Source organism: Pinus tabuliformis, chromosome 2_2 (assembly GCF_031772625.1).
Source record: "Pinus tabuliformis cultivar Carrire ecotype Pingquan chromosome 2_2, CPIR1, whole genome shotgun sequence".
Taxonomy (NCBI): domain Eukaryota; kingdom Viridiplantae; phylum Streptophyta; class Pinopsida; order Pinales; family Pinaceae; genus Pinus; species Pinus tabuliformis.
In genome coordinates, this window is record NC_142300.1 from 1,190,814,015 (window position 1) to 1,190,835,516 (window position 21,502).

Genomic DNA, 21,502 nt, shown 5'->3' on the forward strand with positions numbered 1-21,502 from the left:
CAACAAATTTCCAATTTGAGAGTTCTAGTGCGGGACAAGCAGCAAAAAGAAAGGCAATTTCACTTGGTCCAATGGACAAGATTTTTCAAAAGGAGAAACCGGAAGAGCTTGATCTCACCATTGCCCCTTTTTTCTATCAAAATTTCTTATCCTTTAATCTTGCATGCTCACCTCTATTTATTGAGATGTGCCAAGCTCTAACTCACAGGGCCCCATCATGGTATGTGCCTCCTGGTTCAGAGAAGCTTAAAACCACATTGTTGACGAAGGTGAAAAAGAGGTGCAAAAAATGCTTGAGCCTATTAAAGCATCATGGCCAACATCTGGGGTTAGCATTGTTTCTGATGAATGGGCAGATCCAGCACGGCACCCACTCATCAACTTCATGGTGTCTTCCTTGAATGGTCCAGTTTTCTTGAAAGCATTGGATACACTTGGAGAACACAAGGATGCACAATATATGGTTGAGTTGTTTATTAAAGTTATTGAAGATGTAGGTGTTGATTCTTGCAAGCAAATCATTACAGATAATGCACCTATTTGCAAGGCTGCTGGCATGGTTGTGGAAGCTAAATATCCACAAGTGTTTTGGACACCTTGCGTTGTAATTCATTGAACTTAGCACCGAAATCCATTGCTTCTGATGTGCTTTGGATTGGTAACATTATTGAGGATGCATGGCATATCCGTAACTTTGTACAAAACCATATAAATGCCCTCACTATCTACAAGGAGTAGAGCAATCTATCATTGTTGAAGATTGCGGATACACGGTTTTCCTCTTCATTTATCATGTTGAAGAGGTTGAGGGAGGTCAAGACTGCTCTTGGGGCCATGGTTATTTCAGAGTTTTGGTTTTTTTGGAGAAAGACAGATCAAGTAGCCTCTAAAAGAGTGAAGGACACAGTGTTAGATGATGCTTGGTGGGAGAGGGAAGATCTAATTATTCAGATCATGGACCCTATCATTTCTTTGCTTCGATTTGCAGATATAGACAAACCCATCCTAGGAGAGGTTTATGAGGGATGGGATTCCATGATTGGGTCCGTGAGGAGCATTATTCTACAGAGTGAGTGCCCCAAGTATGAGACATCACCAGAGGCCTTCTGTGGTACTATACAGGATATTCTTGTCAGCAGATGGGACAAGAATTGCACACCTTTACATTGTTTGGCTCACTCATTGAACTCAAAATACTACAACCATGAGTGGCTGAATGGTGGACCTTCCCACATATTCCCTCCTCAAATGGATGGTGAAATCTCATAGGGGAGGAAAGATGCATATAGGAAGGTTTTTCAGGATAGAGCATTGCTTGATGAGGTGGAGGATGGCTTTGCAGAGTTTTCGACTGGCACTGGTCAATTTGCAGGATATGATATGATTAGAGACAGGGGGGCTAAGAAGCCCTATTCTTGGTGGGCAAATCATGGGGCAACAAGCCCTCCCCTACAACAATTAGCCACGAGGCTCCTCTCTTAGGTGACTTTATCCTCTTGTTGTGAGAGGAATTAGAGCACATATGGGAATTTGTATAGTGTTAAGAAGAGCAGGCTTGAGCGGTCCAGGGCAGAGACAATGGTGTATGTGCACACCAACCTTTGTCTTATTTACAGGCAGAGGGAAGAGTGGTTGAAGGGAAAGACAAATATGTGGGATGTTTTTCCTGATGATATGGGTTTGGACAACAGTGTTGAGTTGGCATTGGCCAACATGAATCTCAATGATCCAGTGCTAGAGCCTGTTAGATTTGATGAGGTGATACTATAGAGGGGTCATCCTCCACACCAATAGATGCAAAGATGACTTTGGATGCATGGGAGGAGGAGGATGCAGAGGAGAGCAGTGGTGACCATGATGATGAGGATAGTGATGCTGATTTTGATGATGACTATGAGGATTGATGACTCATGAGTGATGAGCTACCTATTGCCTTGAGACTTGTATACTTGTAGTTGTTTTGTATTTTCTATTTCTATTTGCCATTAGCATTGCACTACCTATGTAACACATTTTGATTTTGATGACTTAATGAGAAAACTACAACTGGCGGTGTCTTTATCTTACTGTCTTGTCTTTCTCCTATTGGATCATTGATGAATTGAATATGTATTATGATTGATCATTTATGAATTTAGAATTTATGATTCATTGATTTATCATTTATGTGGCATGTATTTGAATTTTGTATGTACTATGCATGCTATAATGTTACTAACTTACTTTGTAAACAATAAAACTTACATCTAGATGAAGATCTATGTTTGAAATCAATGAATTTGTATCATTAATGAGAATTTGTGTAAAAAATATCTAATTTACAATATATATATATATATATATATATATAACGTATCCAAACGTGTCCTGTTTCGGGGGGTCAACGTGTCCGAATCTGACACTCGAATCCCCGTATCCAATGAATCTTGAATCCACTTGTCAGGTTACTTAGCTCACAAGTAATAATAATATTCGGAGTAATTTTGAAAAACTTTTTGCTTCCATCTTGGAAACTGGGCTCTTCGGCGACTTACAGGATATTCGACTTCTCTTCCAGGTTGGATGTTCCTGTAAACCTTGGGTTTCCTCATCTTCTTGCACGTGACTTGTCCGCTTGCATGATTGCTTCATTGTGCCCCTAGGAGGATTAGACTTCGAGATTACAAACTTTCAAGATTTTCAATTGAATAGTCAACCTAGATTTTTGATTGAATTCCCTTGGAAAGAAAAACTTTTCAACAAACCCGCCTTAAACTCCCTTCCATGAATGAAATGACATCCACGTTGCTTCTCTAAGTTCCTAGGGGTTTCTTCAAGGACGTCCTGTAAGTTGTTCCATTCTAAATTACTAATGACTCAAATGACATTGTATGGATGGTTCTGCAATATTAATATCCGGTCTTGTAATGATCTAAGTAGTCATGGGTTGAAAGGAAGACTACACCACTAGTAGACACATCAAGAATATCTACAATGGCTTGCCTTTAATATTTGTCCAACCATTAGATATGATGGATACCCCATATTTGGTCCAATCATTTGTAAATTATCTTTTGGCTCTTTCCTTATAAAGTCCCATAGTTTTGGCTTTGTCAAATTGGAGGTCCCTTATCCTTTAGGGGCACTGTTGATGGCTTTTACCATTTCATGTTAATTGGGTGACCAAAGAACATTGAATGGTATGCCACATGCACAGAGAACCCCAAACACTTTTGCATCCTCATCATTCCTACAACCTTGGTTAAATAAATCTAATATTGTTCTACGTTTTGAATACATGGGTCAGAGTCCACCAACTTGGGGGATGGGGATTGACCATTGAACATTCTTTATGAGCCAATGACCTTACATTCAATCTTTGATTTTTTGGATTAGTTTCGCGCTTCCTCATCTTCTCTTCTATATTTTTTTATATCTTTCATTAGTACTTTAGTGTAGTTTTTGACGCTTAGACTCTTTTTTTCATCACAAGGCATAATCTCACGGAGATGCTTCCTCACATTGGTCATGAACTTATGTAAGTTGTGTTTTAGTGGGGGCATGTAAATTTAGTGGTTTTGCCACCTTTACCTCTTTCATCCCTTGTCACATACTTCCACAAGGGTGCTGAACTCTCTTTGGGTTTAGTTTCATCATGTCTTTCCATTTCTTCCTCCTTTCCATAGTATGCGCCATTGCCTACTTATTCATCCTCATCATTGGTATTTTGGTTTCCCAATGATACCATCCTAATAAAAAATATAATCAAAATGATATGCCACATACCCTTTGTACTTCTTTAAAATAAACTTTTGCTTGCAATAAAATCAGGGAGGAGGAATGGAAAAGAGTAGGAGGAGAGAACATTCAAAGATTGAACATAGAAAATATGCAAGTTTACAACACGGAGAAAGAAACAAGCAATGATAGGATTAGAGCCTTTCTCTTCAACTCTTTAATGGTTGTTGAATGTAACCATGGTAACCTTTATTCTCCATTCCAAGCTCTCACAAATTTGCTTCTCAATAATTAGCATGAAATTCACTCAAAATCTTAGCAAAGATGAATGAAATGAGTGATAGAATGAGAGAAAATGGAGTGAATAAGTGTTTTAATCAATCAAGGAACCCTAGCCATGGCTTATGTTCCCATTGAGAACCTTCCCTTGTTTCCCACAAACAAAAAGGAAAAAAATCGTTGATGTGTGTGGGAGCATGCTTTTGGCCTTTGGAGCACCCAGGGGTGGTGCTCATGGAGCGTTGCCCACAAGGGATGGGTAGTGCCTTAAATGCCCTCAAAGTGTGCTTCCAAAACAACATTCCTTTGAGGGAGTGATATGGAAGCTCATTTTTGAGGGTGCTTTGTGGATGCTCCCTCTTGGGGTGCATTTTGGGAGCAAAATTGGGGTGGGGTTGGGGGGTGTGCACTTCTCTGTAGTGTAGATTTCATGTCTACTAGTGAAGGAAGTGATATAATTCAAGAGAGCTAAAATTCCCTTTAATCTAAGAATTTCGTGTCATTTTTCTCAACAAGAATCAAGGGATTTCGCATAGAGTAGGTGTGGTGAGTAGGACTTTACGGGGCCAGAATTGACAGCCTTTGTCATCCATGGTAAGCTCAATTTAGGATGGCGGTGCTATCTTTTTTCTTGAGGAAATATTCAAGTAGATCCACCTGAAGGGATCACATCTTGTTGGCTTCTTAGCAGAGCCTAACCCCGAGCACATCGAGGATAATCGACCTTGTGACCTCCCATTAGCGAGGTGCTTTTAGCAATGGGAACTCAACCATTTGAGCTAACCCTCAGGGCTAGGATGGTAGTGCTATCATCGTAGCAAGTGGTTGACTCCAAAAAAGTGCGAGGTCAAACAATGATAATCTTCTTGGACGTGAACCTCACCATGAAATTTTGAAAGGCAAAGGGAAATGCTGCGATAAATTTATGAAAGCAACTTTTAAGAACTCTGCAACAAAAACCTTGGATTTGATGGGCTCCTAAATGATTCCATGGCCTCTAATAACCTATAAAAGATTGAATTCTTGGGTCCTCCAACTTTGTAAAGGCTTGAATGCTTGAACGCAAATGATCAACTCTACCTCAATCTGCTCAACATCGTATTCAACATCCATTGGTTGCTTTGCTTGAAACTATGAAGTGTCTCCATGGCACCATAGTGAAGATGGAAAAGCCTACAAAGAAGTATGATAATGTTGTTGTTGACATAGAAGGTGTTGAATGACAATATTGAGACAATTAATTTCCATTCACCTCAGAAGGTGACAAAGCTCCAAGTTGAGTCAACTTTCTCAACCTCTTTCAATGTGGGCTTCAATAGATTTGTATTTTTCATCCATGAGGCCCCAATAAAGAGAACGAGTTGGATTTGTAGGCTTCGCATATTCAATCAAATTTTGCATGGTGTGGCTAATATTTGATGTGTGTATATGAAAAATATGGGGAGATAATGACACTTAAGAGGTGAAGGAAGATGCAAAAGGGATGTCAAGATATTTTTCCAACATGTGGAAAGTAAGTAATTTTGTTGAATTGAGATGAAATAGAACATGACAGGTGACTTGTAATTGAATTTTTCTTCCAATATTTGGCAGTTGAATGACGTAATGAATGATCTCATGACTTCATTCATGTTAACATTTAATATATTTGATCCTTCCATCGTTTGACATATTTTAGGTTTAAATACATGACTATTACTCACTATGAAAGTATACATAGTTTTATGCTTAAAATATATTATATTTTATGTACCATAGCTTACATCCCATCTTGGTGGCACTAGTATTTTATGTCAAACAATGGTGTCATGATTGCAAGTTGGGGAACACAAATAGAACTGTTTTGTATGCTTGGCTCCAATTACCAAGGGTTGAGGTTCAAACTAGTAGTGTTTGGATTGAGAAATGATGCAATCTTTACTTGCATTTCTAGTCAATAAATCTAACTACAACAATATCATTAAACTCAAGAGACGTGGTATTTCAAAATAATTCCCGTTGCAATAAGTGAATGAATATGCTTATCTTCCAAGTATGGAATTCTACTTGATCCACCACAATATGTAAAATCTCAAGAACAATAAAAATGTAAATAATGATCATATAATAATAATAAGGTCAAAATCCGGACATCCCTTCACCTCATGACGAATGAATGCATGTGTATTTTACAAGTGTAAGAAAAAAGGGTTTTTAATCTACCACATGCTTAGTATTTTGCAATTGCCATAACACCTTTGCTATGCTTAGAGCCAAGTAGGTTTTTGAGACTAATGGTTCAATGCCAACCAAAGTATGATGATTATTAAAAGATCTAGAAAACTTTGCATTCAATTTTGGCATTGCATGTGAACCTTAAACTTTTGTAGTGCCTAGAGTATAATATAAACCCCTCCAATGATTACTTTATTCGAAGCAAAAAAATTCGAATGAGATACTGTATCCTTGAACTCTTTCTTGCTTGAGGAGGGACCATAAATGTCAATCATATCCATAGTTTTGTTTAAAGAACAAGAGAAGAGAGTCACAAAAATAGTGGATGGGAAAAATAATTTATTTTTTCCAATAAAAGGAAGCATTCCAACTTGTGCATATGCCTCTAGAATGTCCATTGGAGCCGAGTGCACGAAATATCCAATCAAGGAGGCTGTCTTTCATAATTTTTAAGCAAGGCTCTACCTCTAACATTATTTCTTGTAGTGGACTTTCATTTGCAAAACTCATTGATATCAACCTCCCAGAAGAGTGTTTTTTGGAAGGGCCGCCCAAACCCCCGATATTATAAGAAATCAACTTCCCTTTTACCCCTTCTTAGGGCTTTCATTGTTCTAAGGGCCCTTAAAATGGTCATATGTGTGGCAACCAATATTTCTATTATCTCATTTATCCCATTACAAGTTTACTTTAGGAGTCATATTTAGCTCGTGAATATGCATGGTATTTCATGGAGCCAAAGTCATTGTTCTGCTAGGTAGAGTGAATTCCATTGTAGGAGTGTCAAATAGAACCTTGTTGTCCCTTTTGTTCTACTAGTTAGAGTGAATTTCATTATGGGACTGTTGAATAGATCCTAAGTGTCATTTTTACCTTCTTTCATACATTCAAGCTTTGTGATTCTCTTTTCGTGATTGTTCTCTCTCTCTCTCTCTCTCTCTCTCTATATATATATATATATATATATATTAGTCACTTTAATGATAAATTATCATTGAAGAGGGCTAATAATCGAGGATTAGGTGTTGTTAAGAGTTCAAAAGTTCCATTTTTCTTGTATGTTAGGATTAGGTATATAAGAGTCCACAAGTCTTGCTTTAAAATCTTCCTTCTTTTATACATAGATATACCCTCTCCATTTTATCATGAGAAATAATATCATTTCCTTATGTTCAAGTTACTTTTACACCTTTCTTGTTTCCCATATTTTTCACACAAAGTACTATGTGAAAAATATGTTTGTTGGTTCTCGTGAACTATCACAATGGAGCCATAGCATTTGGTGTCAATAAATAGCTTGAGATATGTACAATGTTATTTTGATAAGGAACTCTTATCCTACCTCAGGCTTTATTGCATTTTATATCAAATTTGGAGAGCTAGAAATAGTTCATTTTTCTCTTGCATGACATTAGTTGTCTTATATTTTATAATTGTGTTTTTTCCCCTGTTGTTGTTTATGGATTTTTGAAAGAAGTCATGATTGTGTTGCAGTTTACAAGTTGCATGGCTCGACGTCTTATATGTACATCATCATTGCTTCTTCGTCACGGTTTTATTGATTCTTGGCAACCAAAAGGATCATGGATACCGATGTTAAAGAGGGTTTCTAACCGTTATCACAACAATAAGGTCGTGCCTTCATCTTTTCCATGGCTATTGGATGTGCATGGAATGTCTAATCTCCCAGAAAAGGTTTTCTATGGAGGACCTAAGTCTCAATCTCCCTGGAAAAGGATCACTTTAAACCATCTTGCTACTAAATATCACAAAGGGGAGCCCATAACAATGGTGACTGCCTATGATTATCCTTCTGCAGTTCATGTAGACAATGCTGGCATTGATATTTGCTTAGTAGGGGATTCAGTTGGTGAGAATTACCAATACATAATGTTTTGTTTTCGATCCACCATCCTAGAAAATGTGTTGGCTAGATCCTGTCTATACGAGAATCATTGAATTTAAGGTTTTAATTTTGTATTGATTTTGGTTTAAGGAATGGTGGTGCATGGACATGACACAACTTTACCTATCACCTTGGATGATATGCTACTTCATTGTCGTGCTGTATCCCGTGGAGCATCTAGATCTCTTCTTGTTGGTGATTTGCCTTTTGGAAGCTTTGAAGAAAGCAAGGTGGAGGTGAGCTAGATTGAAGAGTTTCAAAATCTGATAATTATTTTTTTGACATATTTTATTTACAAAAATAGGTTGAAATATTACTCTCTCAATGCTATTTCATGCAAATCAATGTTTAGAGGGCTCTTTACTTTTAATATATAGAATTCAGCCAATCATTTTCTTAAAAATATCAAATGGTTAAACTTTAAGTTATTTGTAAAGTATGTGCATATCTAACTGTTTTTGATGTGAAAAGTTGAGTGACATGGTTCAAAGACTTATTTTAAATAGGCAGTTGCGAGTGCAACTCGACTATTGAAGGAGGGGTGCATGGATGTAATAAAACTTGAAGGGGGTACACCATCTAGGGTCATAGCAGCAAGATCGATAGTTGAGGCAGGCATTGCAGTCATTGGACATGTTGGGTTGACTCCCCAAGCGATAAGTGTGCTAGGTGGCTTTAGGCCACAGGGTAGAAATGATGCCAGCACGATAAAGGTATGTTTTCAAATAATTGAAGTGGCTTTTTTGCTATTACATTAACCATACATAATTAGCATCACAACCCTCTCCTTGTAGGTTCTGGAGAGTGCATTGGCTTTACAAGATGCGGGTTGTTTTGCTATTGTGCTAGAGTGTGTGCCATCTCTAGTTGCAGCTGCTATTACATCTTCTCTTCAAATTCCCACCATTGGAATTGGAGCCAGGGCCTAATTGTAGTGGCCAAGTTTCTTTATCACCCCCCTTTGTTTAAGCGTTTTTTCATGTTACAGTAGTGTCATCCGTGAGTTAAAAATATTAGTATTACTGTAGTTTGTCAGCTGTTATTCCGTAGACCATGCTGGAGAATGCTATTGTATTTAAAGACTTTCTATTCGAAATAATATTGATCAATCTTGAAAATAGATGTACATAGTTAACAAAGTAGTGTTAGTCTATTACACAATCTATTGGAATGATTACAATACTAATGATAGTGGGTACCTTGCCAAAGACCTCGATTTGGTCTCTTGGTTAAGGATCTAAATCTATGTGTAAGAGTTTTTGAGTTCCATTACTCCCCTTGGTGCTCCTATGTCATAGTGATGAATGTGATTGTACAATGAGCCTCATGATAGTATACTTATATGCATTGACTAGTCCAGTTGACTAGTCTAGAGTCTTATTAGTATTGAATGAGTTCTTGATGTATGTCTTATGGTTAAATTTTGTTTAAAAGTGAATTGGAGAAAATTAGAGAATCTAATTCAAGGTTTTTATGCATTTTCAACCATTTTCTTAGTGCTAATGTCATACTTCATTTGTTGTTATATGCTATAGTAACCGTTAAAATTTGTTGTAATTTTGTCCTTAGTCTTTTTTTATTTTATTTGTAAATTAAGATTTCTATTGCCTCACAATATCATCTTACAAAGTCAAAGATCATTGTTTAGACTGAGTCTTGTCGCAGTCTGCCATGAGAACTAGAGCTGCTGACAGTTGACAAAGGTCTAGGTATATGAAAATTCAAACACTAGTAACTGCTAAAAGAAACTATTTTGTTGAAAGTAAAAGACATAAGCCAAGAAGCTGGATGAAACATCAAGTATTCGATGAAGTGATTGGGACTGGATCCTGGGCGCTTGTACTTGTTGGGGCTGGACGATTAAGGCCACACTGAAGATGGCCCTCTATGTGGGACATTTAGGCCGATGAGATAGGAGTGTTGGTGGCTTTGGACTTGTTGAATTTCATTCAAATGAGATATAATATCATTGTAGTCCTTGTGCTTTTCCTTTAGATAGGAGTGTTTTCATTTGCCAGTGAAGGGTAATGGAATAAAGATATTGACTTAGTCATCCCTTGGCATGCCTAGGGTCGGGAACCTAATGTTAGATGATCCAAAAATACTTTATTATCATAGGTTATAAAATTGAAATAAAATAATTATTAATTTAAGAAATTAAATTAATAATTATTCTAGAATGATTAATTATTTTAGAGACAATTAGAATTAGTATATTGTTGTAACAAGATATGACTCTCCAAATGAGTCGTATCTTAGGCTCTATTATAGGAGATTAGTTAGCTAGTTGGTTTGAATAGCATTTATTGTAAATGGACACTTGTAAGTGATCCATAATTAGAGGTAGTTAGGACATGGAGCTTATAAATAGCTCATTGCAAGAGTGTTTGGTTGTTCGGGTGTAAACTCTTGCAAAATCAATTATGTAATTATTTTTTTCTGATTAATAAAATTACGTGTCTGAGGACACTTCTGCCATTATTGTGGTATCAGAGCTCCAGTAATGCTGCAGTGGATTTGAGGAGATTTCAGCTCAACAAAGTCCTGGAAAACTCCATTCAGTTGGCCAGCAAATCATTGGTATGAAATTGTCCAGTTTTGTGTTCAACAAACAAAAAATTTCTTAGAATTTTAATCTGCGAAATGATTCTATTAATTCTTTAATGCTGGATCATACGCCCTTGCTGGAATTTAATGTAAAGTTGGATGGTATCTTTTTTAATTGAGTGTAATATTGCAAGCGTTGAAGAAATGAACGAGATTGTTTGCTAGAGGTTAGATCGGTGCCATAATCCGGCGGGGAGATTGTCATTTTCTCTGCCAGCTGTCTCGAGGTTGATTCGATCCATTTCTTGTTTGTAGAAATCGGCTTCTCTAGTCAATTTCTGAATTACTTCATACATTTTTATAAACACCTGGCTGCGTTTCGGTTTCTGTTTTTCTTTCTTTATCTCTTGAACTGCCCACGCATTCCGGAGAGCCTTTCAAGTCTTCCTTGCTAAAGAAAATTGGGCGAAACCTTCTATCATGACTCCTCAGTATTAGATTGTTCGACTGAAAATCAGGTACCCCAGGGAAAGAATGTACAGGAATTTCTGCTTTTAAAGCCGTCTGAAGAGTATTATGTTATACAGATTTTAGAATTCGGCATTGCGTTTGAGGCTATATTTCCACGCCATATTGTTGTGTTTGATCAGGTAGAGAAGACATTGCGTAAATCTACAAAATGTTTGAACAGCAGTTGGCAGCGGAACAGTCTGCACGAGAAAAAGTTGAGAGAGATTCGAGGCATTTCCTTTTCTGTTAATCTTCCTTGTGCGATTATGTAAGTGTGGATAATTTTGTTTTAAAAAATAGAGCAACACATATTATCCAAACAATTCTGATGTCATGTACATATATATTTTGAACACTTGCGATGAAAGCATAAGAACGATGGCTTTGAGGAGAAACGTGAATTCAAGTGATTTCATAAAGTTTTAATAATTATTTTTAATGGGAAGTATGTAAAGGCTTTTTTAAAGAGTGTTTATAAAGTCCTTATGGAATTTTAAGGAGACATAAGGAGTATTTCTAATTCCTTATGTAATGGAGTGATAAGTTTGGAGAGATCTAATGATTTGTAATTTTGGGAATTTATTGTTATTGGAGTAATAAGGGTCTTGTAACATTTGTTAAGGTGATTGTAATTTTTTGGAGCAATAAGGAGTTTGTTATTTTTGTAATTTTTCGAAGGAGATAAATGTAACTCAAAGTAATTTTACTTTGAGGGGGGGTAAATTTTTTTTTACCAGATTGTGCAAAGCACCATTGTAAAAAGTCAAATTTTGAAAGTTGCCCTGTAAAAATTTGAGAAATTGACTAGAGCCAAGTGCAAAGCTCAGTCAATATTCTCCTGTTTTGACGACTATTCGAGGGTCAAGGCCAAGCCCCGATAGATCGTGTTTTTTGCGTGGTGTGTTGTGTTGACTATCTTGTCCTTTCTGTTCTGCTTCTTGGTGCGTCTCTTCATCGCTAAAAATGTCTAAGTTGATTAACTTATTTTCTGATTCCGACAAACTTGAGGGCACCAAATCTTATAAAACGTGGCATCGTCTTATTGAAAGCACACTCATTTACAATGAATTATGGCAAGGAATATGTGATGGAGATGTAAAGCCGAATAAACCCACAGATGCAGATCCACTGGCAAAATGGGAAATCAAGAATGCTAAAGCCTTAGCTCTTATTAAATCGTCTGTGAATGATGAAATGTATGTACATATAGAGAATGCCATATAGAGAATTACGTGTCTGAGGACACTTCTGCCATTACCTAATTGGCTACATCGACTTGGATTTTGATATCATAGTATGCTTGGTGGTCATTTGTAGTCAAGGCTTCGAGTTGGAGAATTTTCTCCTGGATTTCTGGAGTGGAAGAATGGAATGTGACTGCATCATTATGAGCTTGGGATTGATCCCGTGGTTGGCCTTTGCCTCTAGACCCCCGGCGACAATGCATCTGTCGACAGGGCATGGTATTCAAGGATATGAGAGGCCAGATTAAGGATGATCCCCATTAGCTAGAGAAATTGATGAAGCAAGTTGATAGGATTCTTAGAATAATGAACAAAAATTTAGCACTCAGTTGCGAGGAAGGTCTAGAGCATAGTCTAGGAAGTTGTGACAAAGGATAAACAAATAAAGAAGAGCCTCTAAGCAGGGTCCGACAACCATAGAAATTCAGGACACCAAAGACAATACTGTTGAAATTTCTAAGTCTATCCATTAGAAATTTAATCTGTATTCTTCTGGTTTATTTCTTCTACTTGTTAATTCTGAACAAGTTATTTAAAACATATAAATAACAAAATAAGCACAATACAGTTTCAACATCTACAAATCAACAATTGAAAGAAAACAAATACACAAGTGACACCATTATTTTTGGACAAATCGTCCTCGGAAAAACCCAATGCGGGAAAATCGGTGCTGCAATTCTGAGGGTTTATTATTATGCAGTATTTCCTTGAGTACAACTGGGTGCCAAATTGGCTCACCCGACAAAGAAAACTTCTCCAACACTTCTCACAAACTCAGCGTCAAGCTTGTTGGCCTTTGCGCAGCTCCCTGACCCTCTGCGTCAGCTCCTGCCTCTCTGCGTCAGCATTGGCCCTCTCTGCGTCACCCATGCAGGCCCTCCAGTGACTGCACAGTTCTGCTGCCTCTGCGTCTGCCGCTCTGCCTCTATGCTGGTCTCTCGGCACTATCTCTACCTCTCTGTCAGTACTCACTGCCCCTCGTTGCTAATCATTGATTTGATTTTACTTAGCAAACCCCGCTCTAGTAAATCAAATGACTGATCACTCTAGTGTGTTCTCCAACTGACACTCAAGCCTCTTCTTATACTTTTCTTGTTGGTCCTTCAACGGCCGAGATTACATCTCTAATCAACGACTAAGATTAGATTTGGCTTGATCCATGTCATTTGGAACCTTCTAACCCAGTTTTATATTAATACCCATTAACATTTTATTTTTCCTAAGTTTAGACTTAGGAACTCCATTAAAAATATTAATTATTTTAGTATCTCCTAAACTGGGAAGAATCTGCCCAAACCATTTATGGGTCTTGGAGATCTCATGTGCTTTAGCCTCTCCACCAATTTCATGGCTAGAGCACATCCGATGCTACCCCAAATTAACACTCCCTTTTAGCGAGGACTGTGCTCTAGTAATACTCCACACTGAGCATCACCCCAATTATATGACACCGCTACCTGTGTTGATGCTAGGCCTCCCCTCCCAACATCCTCTGCACTGCTACATCCTGTACTGCTGCCCATGGCCCTGCCACTGCCACTGTTGCATCCGTACGACAGCTCCTTTTGCATCCATGCTGCTGGTGGTCCTTTCTCCCAACACTGCATCTGCACTGCAACCCCCTCTCATCATGCTGCATCGTGCTACTACTAACTGCTACTACACTGCAACTCAGTTACTGAGAAGTAAGTAACTGATCCACCCAACTATTGACATCCTTGTCAGGCTAGAAACACTCCCGATGCTGAAGCTCTCTCTGCCGCTATCACGTGCTCCCTCTACTACCTCTGCGCTGCTGCAACAACTCCCTGCCTCTCACACCGCTGCAAACCTCTCTGTGCCATCCTGCACTGTTGCAACCTCCTTTGTGCCTCTCGCACTGCTGCAACTTGCTAGCTCTGCGTTGCCCGAGACTACTGCACTATAGCACTCTCTCTCGCTTCATCCGCATTCGTTTCTGTCGACATCCGCCAATCTTGCTACTTCTCACTTCGGGGCTCCCGTAGCAAGGATCTAATCCAAGAGTTTGGGTACCTCAAGGATCCTGCCCCTCATCGCCTATAGTCTTCCTGACTATAGCTCGATGTCTCCCCACCTCTTCTCTAGAGGTACATGAGCACTCATGGCACAATCGTCATCCTCCTCTACCTCCTTTTCTGCCTTCGCTGGCGCTGCCTTAGAGTCAGACGCCTCTCCCTTACTCTTCTTCCTCGGACACTAGTTCGCATAATGACCCAGTTCCCCATAGTTGAAGCACTTGACCTTGGAGAGGTCATTTTTCTTCCTCTTCTCCTGCTTTCCCGTAGATGCTAGCGCTGCATCCTCTTCCTCTTCCTTCTTGATCGAGACTCCTTTGTTGCTACTTCCCATCTTGCTCAATCGCTTGATCTCCTCTTGGTGAAGAGCTGCCCACAATTCTTCCCAATCTGGAAGATCCGCCTTGCCCAGTATGCTCTGGACAAATGTCTCCCACTCCTCGGAGACTGCGTTAAGTGCGGTCCTCACCAACATCTCCTCATCCGGCGTGGCCCCTATGGAAGTCAGTTGGTCCCGAATCTCCTTCAACCGATTGAGGAAGTGATCTATCTGCTCCCCCTTCTGCATCTGGTATGACCACAACTGATTCTCAAGTAACATCTTCCTTTGCATGGAAGTATGCTGGTACAATTTCTTCAAGGCTTCCCACATTTCATTTGTCGTGTCCTTCTCGGCAATATGTTGGACCACATGATCCTTGACCCCATCAAGGATGATGCACTTCACCTTGGCCATTGCCTCCTCGTACTTTTCATTATTAGCCGGGTCAACTGGGATCACCACTGTTCTCAAGGCTAAGGCCTTGATGTGATGTCTATCTAGAATGGATAGGATCCTGGACTTCCAGACCACAAAGTTGGACGCCCCGTCCAGCCTGTCTTGATCCCTCAGCCCATTCATGGCCATCTCTCTACTCTTTCTGTCGACTCCTTTGAGTTTCTCTACTTCCCTCTAGAAGTTCTCTCTTCGACTCTTGCTGAATCTCTCTACTTCCCGCCTGGAAGTTCTCTGTTAGACTCCCTTTGAGTCTCGATTTCCCTTCTGGAAATCCTCCTGCCAATTGCCAAGTTGCACCTCTTCAATCTTCTGTGCACCTGCAACACTAATATAGATTCCTTGGCTAGAAATCTGCCTCGGTAGCAACTCCTACCTTGGTTTTGCCTTGTTAGGTACTGTTCTGCCCACAGTACCCCACCAGCTTCGCTCTCACAAACTGCCCACAGCTTCCTATGCGCTATGCGCCAACAATTGAAGGACTGAGCCTCTAGGCTCTACGCAATCCCGGCACTAGCAAAACTGTTCCTCAGCCAATTGTGTCAACCCTCTTGTTCTCTGCATGAGCCTTTTTCTACCCTCCTCAGCCTCTGCGCTGGCCTCTCTTTGGCCCAGACTGATGATGCAATCCCTTTGCGTCAACCCTTTTTCTGTCGCTTTCTGCAAGGATCAACTTCTTTCACTTGGGACAACTGATTCTGCTGCAAATGCTCTGCTTAGCTGATGCCTTCAGCGCTCCTGTGATCTGCAACCACGCTCTGATACCATGTTGAAATTTCTAAGTCTATCTATTAGAAATTTAATCTGTATTCTTTTGGTTTATTTCTTCTACTTGTTAATTATGAACAAGTTATTTAAAACATATAAATAACGAAATAAACACAATACAGTCTCAACATCTACAGATCAACCACTGAAAGAAAACAAACACACAAGTGACACAGTTATTTTTGGACAACTTATCCTCGGAAAAACCCAATGCGAGAAAACTGGTGCAACAATTATGAGGGTTTATTATATGCAATATTTCCTTGAGTACAACTGGGTGCCAAACTAGCTCACTTGACAGAGAAAAATTCTCCAGCACTTCTCACAGACTTAGGGTCAGGCTTGCTGGCCTATACGCAGCTCCCAGATCCTCTGCGTCAGCTCCTGCCTCTCTGTGTTAGTACTGCGCCTCTCTGCATCACCCATGCAGGCCCTCCAGTGACTGCGCAGTCCTGTTGCCTCTGCGTCTGCTGCTCTACCTCTGTGCTGGTCTCTCGGCACTATCTCTGCCTCTCTGTTAGTACTCACTGCCCCTCATTGCTGTTCACTGATTTGACTTTACTTAGTAAACCCCGCTCTAGTAAATCGAATGACTGATCACTCAGGTGTGTTCTCCAACTGACCCCCAAGCCTCTTCTTATACTTTTCCTGTTGGTCCTTCAACGGCCGAGATTACATCTCTAATCAACGACTAAGATTAGATTTGGCTTGATCCATGTCATTTGGAACCTCCAAACCTAGTTTTATATTAATACCCATTAATATTTTATTTTTCCTATGTTTAGACTTAGGAACTCCATTAAAAATATTAATTATTTTAATATCTCCTATACTGGGAAGAATCTGCCCAAACCATTTATGGGTCTTGGAGATCTCATGTGCTTTAGCCTCTCCACTAATTTTCATGGCTAGAGCACATCTGATGCTATCCCAAATTAACAAATACACTCCACCATGACACTTTGTAAACCACGAACTAGAGTCCACAATGCAAAGACTATCAAACTGAAAGAGTTGTAGAGATTGGCTATGGAACAAATTACCTCACAACGGTTGGCCCACTTGGCTTGGAAAAGCTTCATATGTGTGAATCGTTTCCAGTCGCTTTCCACCCTGGTTTTGTCCTTTACTATCGCCATTATCAACGTTTCTTAGGTAGCCTCCTTAGCCTCTATTGCCCTGCTCCTCATGCGAAGCTTCAACAACAACTGCATGTATTGAATGCTAGTTTCCCAGGAGCCAAGATCATCATGCAATAAAATTCTCACAAAATCAGTGCCACTTGAGAGATATTCCCTATGTAGTGGAGATGAGCCACAAGGATTATAGTGGAACACAGGGTCGTGACAGAAGGATATGGACCCCACAAATCTAGTGTCGTGGGGGAAATATCCCACCTGCTGTGGGGGAATGTTGCAAGGGCTATAAAAGAACTTGGAGCCGTCGCTACCAAACTAACAGATCGTAGACGGAATACAAGATGCCAACCCACAAATCTAGTGTCATGGGGGAAATATCCCACCAATGGTGGGGGAATATTGTAGGGGCTGCAGAAGTACTTGGAGCCGTCGCTACCAAGCTAAGAGCTTGTAGACGAAATATAGGATGTGAGCTTAACGTGAAGGGAATGTATGCCAGTTAACATATGTGGCTGCATGGGGTGGGATAGCCATGCCATCCCCCCTCTTTAATGGGATAGGAAGTAGCGGGGTGGTGGGCTCCCCCCTCCCTTGTTGGCACAACTTCTGACACCCCGATTGGGGATTCATCCCATATAATTTATACACAATTTTAGTGGCTAAATTTAGATGCAATTTGCTACTTGAAAACCCTAGTTTACAACAATCTTAAGTTTTCTTCCTAGTCACCTAACATGGGACGCACAGGACACGCAAATTCGAGTGTCCGTCACAGGGCACATTGACCCCCCAGAACAGGACACGTAGGACACATTATATATATATATATATATATATATATATATATATATATTCTAAATAGATATTCAGTGATTTTATATTAGTAATTACACAAATTCTCATTCATGATACAATTTCAAACATGGATCTAGATTCTACATTGTATATTTGTAAGTTGTAACATTATGCATACAAATACAATTGTGACAAATTTATCAACGATCCAATAGGAGAAAGACAAGAAACTGCAGTTTTCTCATTAAGTCATCAAAATCAAAATGTGTTACATAGGTGCAGAGCCCTGAAAACTCCTGACTGGCACTGCCAATGGCAAATAGAAATAACAAATACAAAACAACTACAAGGTAGTAGGTAGCTCATCAATCATCACCATCAAAATCAATATCACTGTCATGGTCACCACTGCTCTCCTCTGCATCCTCCTCCTTTGTATCCAATGTAATCTCTACATCTACTGGTGTGGAGGATGACCCCTGAAGAATATCACTTTCATCAAAAGTGACAAGCTCTAGCAGTGGCTCATTAAGATCCAAGTTGGCCAATGCCAACTCAACACTACTACCCAAACCCATATCATTAGGAAACACATCCCACATCTTTGTCTTTCCCTTAACCACTCATCCCTCTACCTGTAAATAAGACGAAGGTTGGTGTGCACATACACCATTGTCTCTGCCCTGGACTGCTTAAGCCTGCTTGTCTTCACACTATACAAATTCCCATATGTGCTCCAATTCCTCTTGCAACAAGAGGATGAAGTAACCTGAGGAGAAGCCTCATGGCTAACTGCTATAGAGGAGGGCATGTTGCCCCATGAGTTTCCCACCAAGAATAGGCCTTCTTAGCCCCCCTATCTCTAATCACATCATAGCCTGCAAATCATCCAGTGCCAGTGGAAAACTCTGCAAAGGCATCCTCCTCCTCGTCATCAAGGGATGCTCTATCCTAAAATATCTGCAATGTATCCTTCCTTCCCTGTGAAATTTCACCATCCATGTGAGAAGGGAATTTGCGGGAAGGTCCACCGTTCAACCACCCATGGCTTGTAGTATTTTGGATTCAATGAGTGAGCCAAACAATGAATTCTTGTCCCACCTCTTGACAAGAATATCCTGTATGGTTGTGAAGAAGGCTTCTTATGATGTCTCATACTCAGGGCACTCACTCTGTAAAATAATGGTCCTCACAGACTCAATCATGGAATCCTATCTCTCATAAACCTATCCTAGGATCAGTTGGTTTATATTTGCAAATCATAGCAAAGCAATGATGGGGTCCATGATCTTAATAGTGAGATCTACCCTCTCCCACCAAACATCATCTAACACCGTGTCCTTGACTCTTTTTGAGGCTACTTGATCTGTCTTTCTCCAAAAAGCCCAAAACTCTAAAATAACCATGGCCCCAAGAGCAGTCTTGACCTCCCTTAACCTCTTCAGCATGATGAATGCAAAGACAAACTGTGTATCTGCAATCTTCAACAATGATATATGGGTGTACTCCTTGTAGATTGTAACGACATTAGTATGCTTTTGTACAAAGTTGCGGATATGTCGTGGATCCTGAATAACACTTCCAATCCAAGGCACATTAGAAGAAATAGTTATAAGTGCTAAATTCAAGGAATGGACAATGCAAGGTGTCCATAATACTTGTGGACATTTAGCTTCCACAATCATGCCAACAACCTTGTAAACAGGTGCATTGTATGTAATGATTTGCACACAAGAATCAACACCTACATTTTCAACAACTTTAATGAATAAGTCACCCATATATTGTGCATCTTTGTATTTTCCAAGTGCATCCACTGATTTCAAGGAAGACACCATGAAGTTGATGTATGGGTGGCGTGCTGGATTTGTCCATCCATTAGAAACAATACTAACCCCAAATGTTGGCCATGCAGCTTTAATAGGCTCAAGCATTTTATCCACCTCTTTCTTTGCCTTAGTCAACAATGTGGTTATAAGCTTCTTTGACCTAGGAGGCACATATCGTGATGGAGCCCCTTGAGTTAGAGCTCGACACATCTCAATAAATAAAGGTAATTGTGCAACATTAAATGATTTGAAGTTCAGATAGAAAAAGAAGGAAATGGTGATATCAAGCTCTTCCCGTCTCTCTTTTTGAAATTTCTTGTCCATTGGACCAACTGCCATTACCTTTCTTTTTGCTACTTGATCTTCACCCCCACCAAAACTCTCAAATGGAAATTTGTTGTTGCTTTTCCTCAAGAATGGAAGGGGATCCTCATTCTTGTTTTTTTAGATGTTGTAGCCACCCTTGCACACTGGCATTGGCCTCTTTTTCCATTTCTTTCCTCTTAGCTACAGACATATTTGCACTTGCTCCAATTCCACAACCTAGTAAGCCCAACATATGTGCTTTCACACGGAAATAGGTGCTCTTGAATTGGGTGTTGCATGAGATGCATTTCCAAGTAACATTGCCTCCTCCCTTCAACTTGTTGCATGGCCCTTGATCTCTTGTGATATACTTCCACAAGGGATATTTACTTTCCTGAGCTTGTTGTCTTTCTAAATTTATTCTCCCTTCAACATTTGAAATTGTTGTTGCAACCCCACTTCCAACAGAGGGAGCACTTGCAAACCTTGATGAAATTGGAATAGGAGGGGCATCACCAATGGAGACATTCTTCCCCTTCTTTTGCCCCTTCCCTGTTTCCCTTGATTGAGTCATGAATGCTGTCAAAAAAAAAAGAAAAATGCACTAGCATGTAAATAAAATGGACAGGCAAACTGTTGTAGCAAAAATAGAAAAAAATGGAAGCAAAATGCACTTATCGGTTGCTTGAATCACCTCCAAAACACTCCTAAACCCTTTGCTACTCGCTCCCACACACCCACAACAAGAGAGAGACAAGAATGAATAGAAAGTCACCCAAATCGAGCTTTTAAAGACCTGCGACACACTCTTCTAGAGGGACACGTCTCGAAATTGAGACTCGTTGGTTGGGCGAATCCGATTCACGAGTCCAGCGAATCCCACATGTTCGAACGCATTCGAGCCACGAATCAGACATGTGTCCCTTGAGAATCGTGTCCAACACGTGGGATTCGGGACATAGGGAGGAGGACAAATCTGGTTTCTTAGGTTTTCTTGATCTAGTGTGTTTGGGAAACCTATTTGAAGCTCCTTAGGCTATAACCATAGCCTTTGGATTGACTCAAAAGCACTTTGAACCAGAATCTTGAAATTACTCTTCTATCCAATGTAAGCCCTAATTTGTCATATTCTTATCCAGTGGAATTTTGTTGTAGGATCTGTAGGGGGTCATTTAACTTAAGATCCTTGGGTTACTTTATTCTTAAGCCCTACTAGGGATGTCTCCCTTGTGTTTGATTGTGTGCTTCACTAAAGATGGGGGAGTAGTTGCTGAGGAGACAATGGTAACACTCCCGTGTGTTGCACTTTGTCTAGATCACTTGGGGAGGCTTTGGTGTTGGTGATAGATTTTGTTGTAACAAGGCTGACTTAGTAAAAAAAGGGTTTCAATATGTTCTCATTCTTTGGGGAGTGCATTGGAGTGTACTTTTCAA

The 21,502-nt window shown here is 39.8% G+C and overlaps 1 pseudogene across 1 annotated transcript in view; it reads left to right on the forward strand.

Moving 5' to 3' along the window:
• The window catches only part of LOC149197756 (3-methyl-2-oxobutanoate hydroxymethyltransferase 1, mitochondrial-like), a 106,093-nt pseudogene that overhangs the window by 21,869 nt on the left and 62,722 nt on the right, over positions 1–21,502 (forward strand). Inside the window, exons 3-6 of the transcript XR_016254786.1 lie at positions 7,705–8,080; positions 8,207–8,352; positions 8,623–8,829; positions 8,911–9,058. The product of XR_016254786.1 is annotated as a 3-methyl-2-oxobutanoate hydroxymethyltransferase 1, mitochondrial-like (transcript). The remainder of the gene's footprint in view (positions 1–7,704; positions 8,081–8,206; positions 8,353–8,622; positions 8,830–8,910; positions 9,059–21,502) is intronic.